This window comes from Cupressus sempervirens, chromosome 1, assembly GCF_028749045.1.
Source record: "Cupressus sempervirens isolate cs-2001-9-10 chromosome 1, ASM2874904v1, whole genome shotgun sequence".
In the NCBI taxonomy this organism is placed as follows: Eukaryota; Viridiplantae; Streptophyta; class Pinopsida; order Cupressales; family Cupressaceae; genus Cupressus; species Cupressus sempervirens.
Genome location: NC_143118.1, coordinates 892,446,062 through 892,452,061, shown reverse-complemented (window position 1 = coordinate 892,452,061; position 6,000 = coordinate 892,446,062). Strand labels below are relative to the sequence as shown.

The following is a 6,000-nucleotide window of genomic DNA, read 5'->3' as shown; positions in this document are numbered from 1 at the left end:
TCTATTGTTAAAAAAAATTATCTTTAAAAATTGGACAACTAATTTCACCCACATTCTTTGGAGGTGACAACTTGTAATATTCCATGTTAGAGAGGCTAAAGTGGTTTTATACACTATTGAAAACTTAGTTGTTTTATTTTGTTGGTTAACACAAAGGTCCGAGTAAAAATTCATATCAAAATTTTAAGTACCAAATTATTTTATATTTTACTACTATGGTCCACATGGAACATCATATAAAAGGAAACTCACAATTAATATTTAAGGTTGAAAAATTTACTAAGGTTGTTATAGTTAAGGTTGATGCTGTTGCTAGGTCTGGTAAAGTTGTGGTTGTTGTTGTGCATTGGACTACTGCATCTAAGGCTATTGTTATTGGGGTTGCAACATTTGAGGCTTTTTGTGTTGATGAGGTTGTTGTAGTTTTGGCTAAGGATGCAGTAGTTGCTTTTGTTGCTCAAATTTTTTAGCATGACTACTAGTTGCAAGATAACATAAATTGGAAACCATAAGAAACTGTATCATATTTTTTTCAAATGATAACATTTTAACTGAAAAGAGTGACCTCCACTGAATATAAATGTCTAACATTAATCACAAAGTTTCAAGTGAAGCTAGCAAGATTGAATAAAATAATATTGATTAAAACCTTGCTTTTGTTTGTCACACTATAATAAAAATACTTCTATCCCTCTAGAGAAGTATGCCCTATCCAGACACAAGTTAGCGGTGCAAAACTAGGGGCACTAACTCTTGTGATAACTACAATAATCTTAGTTTCAATAGACACAAAAAGTGCATTGGTAGAGCTAGTTGTCAGAATTCTTTGTGATTATGTTGAGAATGTCCATGGCTTTATCAACAACATATAACAATGTTAATATTATACCACATTAAGAGCCCTAAATAAATCAACAACTAAGTCATAAATGCATTACTGACTTGTTGCAGTCTAGATTATTGTGTTGGAGCCACTTGATAATAACCCTACAAAATCAAAATCATGAATAATTATTCTTAAGATATTTCACATTCACTAAACTATTTTGAGTCATTAAATTTATTAACAATATTTATATTGTACTTTCTTTTGTTGAGGGTGTATCAAGAGTGGTTGTTCATGGGATTAAGTTAAGGCCTATGCTAAAGGTGCTAGTACTAGAGGTGACTATATCTACTATTTAAATGAAAGGTGTTGTTGGGGTTGAACATTTCTTTGCATATTAGGTACCTACTATAGTAATAGCTGACTAGAGGGTTGTTGCTGTGATAGTTTCTACACTAACTGCTTGTGTGATAGTTCCTGAGTTTGGGAAGTAATTTACTAAAGAGAGGAAGCAACATTTAGCTAGATTAGGGACTAAGAAACATGAAACTTCCCATATTTAGATGGTTTTTATGAATCTAGCACATGGACAAATGGGGTTTGTTGAACATGTTATTGTCAAGATTGCACCTATTGACCATACTGTTGCAAAGATTGTTGGGCCTACAATTGTGAAGGAAATTGTGTGGGTTGTTGGGCATGTGGTTGTGAATGTTGTTGCATGTGTTGATGATATTTTTTTAAGATGGTTGGGCCTACATTTATAATTGAGATTGTTTTGGTTGTTGGCTATGTAGTTGAGAGGATTGCACATGTTGACCATATTGTTGCAAATTCAATAATTGCTGCAATTTTTGTAACTTTGAATGAGATTGTGTAGATTGATGTTGATTTTGGAATGGCTACAAAAACTATTGTTGTGTTTTCTATGTTTGTTTTACTAGTGGTAACCAACCTTGAACTTGAGTCTGATACTGCGGAGAAGATGAATTATAGCCCTCTCAAGAACAACATCCAACACATCACTAAATTTCATAAATAGAATACTATCCAAACCATTTATACAAGAAACAAAAAATGAAAATCCTTTTCAAAACTTGTCAAATTAAAATGTACCATACTAATTGGTTGATACAAAAAAAGAAAAAGAAAAATCTAAAAAAGTACCTTCTACGGAGAAGGGGTAGTCACCCTTGTAGAGCCTCCTATTGGAGTAGACACATGAAGAGGCCCTTCAACATGGTCATTTACTAAAATCTAGGGGCCACCAATAGATCCAACCTATACATCACACTTGATGTCTATGTTAAAAAATGATATAACTCTCCTTAAAAAGGTTACTAGAAACTGCCAAATATTTATAATATATATAAATAATATAATCAACAAAGTAATACTTGAATGGCCTTACCAATGGTGAATGTCCTCCTACAAGTCATGATCTTCCACTGGGAGTTGATGGCATGCCATATGGATGTTATCCAACTTGTGGGGATGGTATTCTCATATTTGATACACCCATTGGCCATTACTTTCCAAGTGCACCTTGTCCTCCTATGTGGCCTCCACCACTCATAGTAGGCCTACATGAGTAGCACAAATGATTCTACTAAATACATTATTTTAAATCTCCAACCCAAACACATTAAATTAATGATGGCTTACTTGGTTCCAAATGGCATCTATTGTTTAGCACCAAAGTCTGGTCCTCCAAACATAGGGCCATTTCTAGATAATATAACAAAAAAACTAATTGTTAGACTAAATCCTTTCCAACTTATGGTGAATCAATGCACCACATGCCATGCTCAGAAAATTATTATAATAGACCATTTGAAATGTGAAGGGTAATTCTACTATCCCCAAGTGGAGCATTAGAGATTAGGAATCATTGAAAATCTTAAATGGTGCAATCTATTATGCTGGTAATTATAAATTGGTTTATCTAGTTCAAGGTCCAAATTTTGAAGGTTGAAAATTGGTGATTAACATGATTCCATAGAGAAAGTGCTCTTTGGTACTTTTTTTTGGAAGAAAAATTAGTGCTACTTCTTTTGTATGTTGATGGGGAATATTGGAGAAAATTACAACAGCTATGTCATTATGAAGCCTGGATTTTTTGAGGAAGTTGTCATGGAATTTTCCATGAATTTGGTCGATTATTTTTTGGAGAATGCTTGTTGTGCTGCTATGACAATCTCTAACTTGTAGGGGTTTTGAAGAAGTTATTTAACTGATCCAAAAATTGAAGCCCTACCTTATTCATTCCTTAATAAATTATATGTTGTGGAGAAAAAAATACTCCTGAATCCTACATATTTTTAGTGGTATGGAGTTGGAGCACAAGAGAACATATCAACATGGATTGAGGATGAATGGATATTGCAAGGGTGCTTGCATTTTATTCATGTGCACCTAGATAGGAAACATTAATGTATGGGATTTTCACTCTTGTTAAGATACGTCTCTCTCAGACTCTAATTTACTGATGGGTGATTGTGAAGTGAAGCTAATGGAGAATTTTTTTTGAGAAAATATGGCTTCAATGATCTTGCCAAGAGGTAGGCACATCTCTTGATAATCTTCCCATGTTGTTCAGGGTTTTTGCATTGTAATTATTGGTTTGAACATATGTATTAAATTTAATCTAACACTGTATTCATGTAGAAAAATCTTTTCAATGCTCTATTCATGAAATTGTTGCATGTGTTTAATTTTTATGAGTTATTATTCAAGCTTCATTTTCTATCTAGGTTTTTTCTGGTTTTGAAGCCTTGCTTTTTTGGTTCCTGATAGGATCCAATAGAAATATATATTTATTTTTCCTCAATCACTGAGTGTCAATTCTATATTAGCCTTATTTAATTAACATATAACTTCTAGCTTACTGTTAGCTTTTAAAAGAAATTGAATAAGTTTTTTTTAGATGGGTAATAGGCCCAAGCCATGATTAATTATTATTTATCATTATTGATTATTATTATTTTTTAAGATCAAGAAGACTTGAACCCAATAAAAGTATGTGATTATAGATATCTAAATCAGCATGTGATGTAGTTGATAAGGAAGATATATTTTCCACACCAAGACAAAATGTGATGTTGCTACTAGGGTTAAAATGTCTAGTTTTTTAATTCAAACTCATTGACCCATGTTTCATGGCATTGGCTCATGTAAACCCATCTCTCATGAGAATTATGTTTTAAAACTTAAGAGAAGGGTTCACATAAACCCATTCTCATGAGAATGAATGGAACACAAGAGATATGTTCTTGTGAACCACTGTTCATGAAACAAGGGTCAATGAGTTTGATTCAAAAAACTACATAGTTGAATCTCGATAGCAATATCATAATTTGACTTGTTATGGAAAAAATATCATAGTTATCAATTCATGAGCTTAAGGGCCTTTCTAATGAATTCTTCATAAGGAACAACACTTGCTTAAGGTTTTGCAAATGGGGTTGTAAGAAAAGTAGGTTTAATCATGGATAAAAATCCATAGTTAAAGAGTGCTCAAGTTGGAGTAGTATAGGGATGGGTGGCCTCCTGGGAAGTCTCGGTGCTTCACCTTTTTGAGCATCACTTAGATGCAATGAGTGCTATGTGTTACACTCATTCTCATGAAAGATGGGTTCATGTGATGCAATGTTCACCAACCATGGTTTAAACAATGAAGTGTTTAACATTATTCATCTTGTGATCCAATATATTTCATATTCTCTATTCATGTACAATGGGAATTAACATATATCAGTTCTTCTACCATTTTGACTTTAGATATTTTTCTTTGTTTGTCTACATGGCAGCCTTCTTTAGGCATGAAGCATTGAAATTGTCTCATAAGCCTACCAAATTTATTATTTGTTACTTCATTCTTCCTCCACTTTCCCAAAAATCACCTCCTAAACCCAATGGATTTCTTCATAGGCTATCATGTTCCTTTCCCTACTAAAGTTACTAGAAAAAAGAACTTGAGCTATTAGCAACTTCCTCTAATTTCTTTTCAAAATCTCCATCTAATATACCCAAAATTTATAAACCTTTTGAATCATCTCAACCTCTAGAAGAATGTGATCCTTAAGGATGTTTGTAAGACTCTTCTCAAACTCATCCCCACTTGGAACAACACTTACCTACAAAGTTCCATGTTCTAGTCATGATTAGCACAAACATATTACAAGTGAACACTACATTCATAGGTTATGTGAGTAAATACTAAATTCTCACATGTGGATCTATTAGAAAACATACTAAAGCATTGGAAAATGAAAAGCGATTGACAAATTCTATGACATGTTTAAAGGAACTTGGAATGGAGCAAGTCTTAAACTAATTGGCAACTGTGTATGTTGTAATGAACACTTCATGTGGCATAGGATGAACTGCCCATATGTTGAAGTGGAAGAAACTGCATATCTCATTAGTAAGGATGGTTCATCATTGAAGAGATCCCAAATTAGTGAATTCTTGTTCTAAGAAGGGCTCATTCATTGCCCATAATTCAAAACTTACTATCAAAAGGAAAGTTGCATGGAAAAATGAGTAATTGAGCTTGAATCATGAAATTTTACAATCTAGTTTTACTCTAAGCTTAAATTAATGAAACATTATTCATGATGTTTGAGTTTTATATGTGTGCTCATTAATATTAAGGAAATTGGTTTTATTTTCTAATTCTTGCATTTTCATTCAAGCACATGATGAACTACCCATATGGTAAAGGGAAAGGATTTGCATATCTCAAAAGGAATGATGATTTGACATAGAAGAGAACTTAACTTAGTGAATTCCATGAATGAAGAGATCCAAAGATCAGATCTAATGATAGGAGAAAATTGTTCTAGATACCATATTAGTGAGGTTAATGTCATTTAGAATGCCTCAACAATTGTACAAACCAACACATCTACTGATGCCAGTAGAAATGTTCTCCTAAATGTCAAATGGAATACAAAGGAGAAATGCCAATTGTTCCTAAGTAACCCTCCATTTGAAAAAAATTATGTCAAAGAAGAGGAATTGAATAAAGTAACCCTTGAAGAGTATCTTCATATAAAGTCTTGAATATCAAGTAGGGAAGACTGCAACGAAAACCCTCTAGGAGCATGTAAAAATTTAGAAAAATCAGAGCAACATTCACATGAAATTCGGTCTATGGAAAATGAAATTTA

General features: G+C 32.9%; 1 pseudogene; it reads right to left on the bottom strand.

Moving 5' to 3' along the window:
- Positions 1-294: 294 nt before the first annotated feature.
- The window catches only part of LOC149580727 (uncharacterized), a 60,438-nt pseudogene continuing 54,732 nt past the window's right edge, over positions 295-6,000 (bottom strand).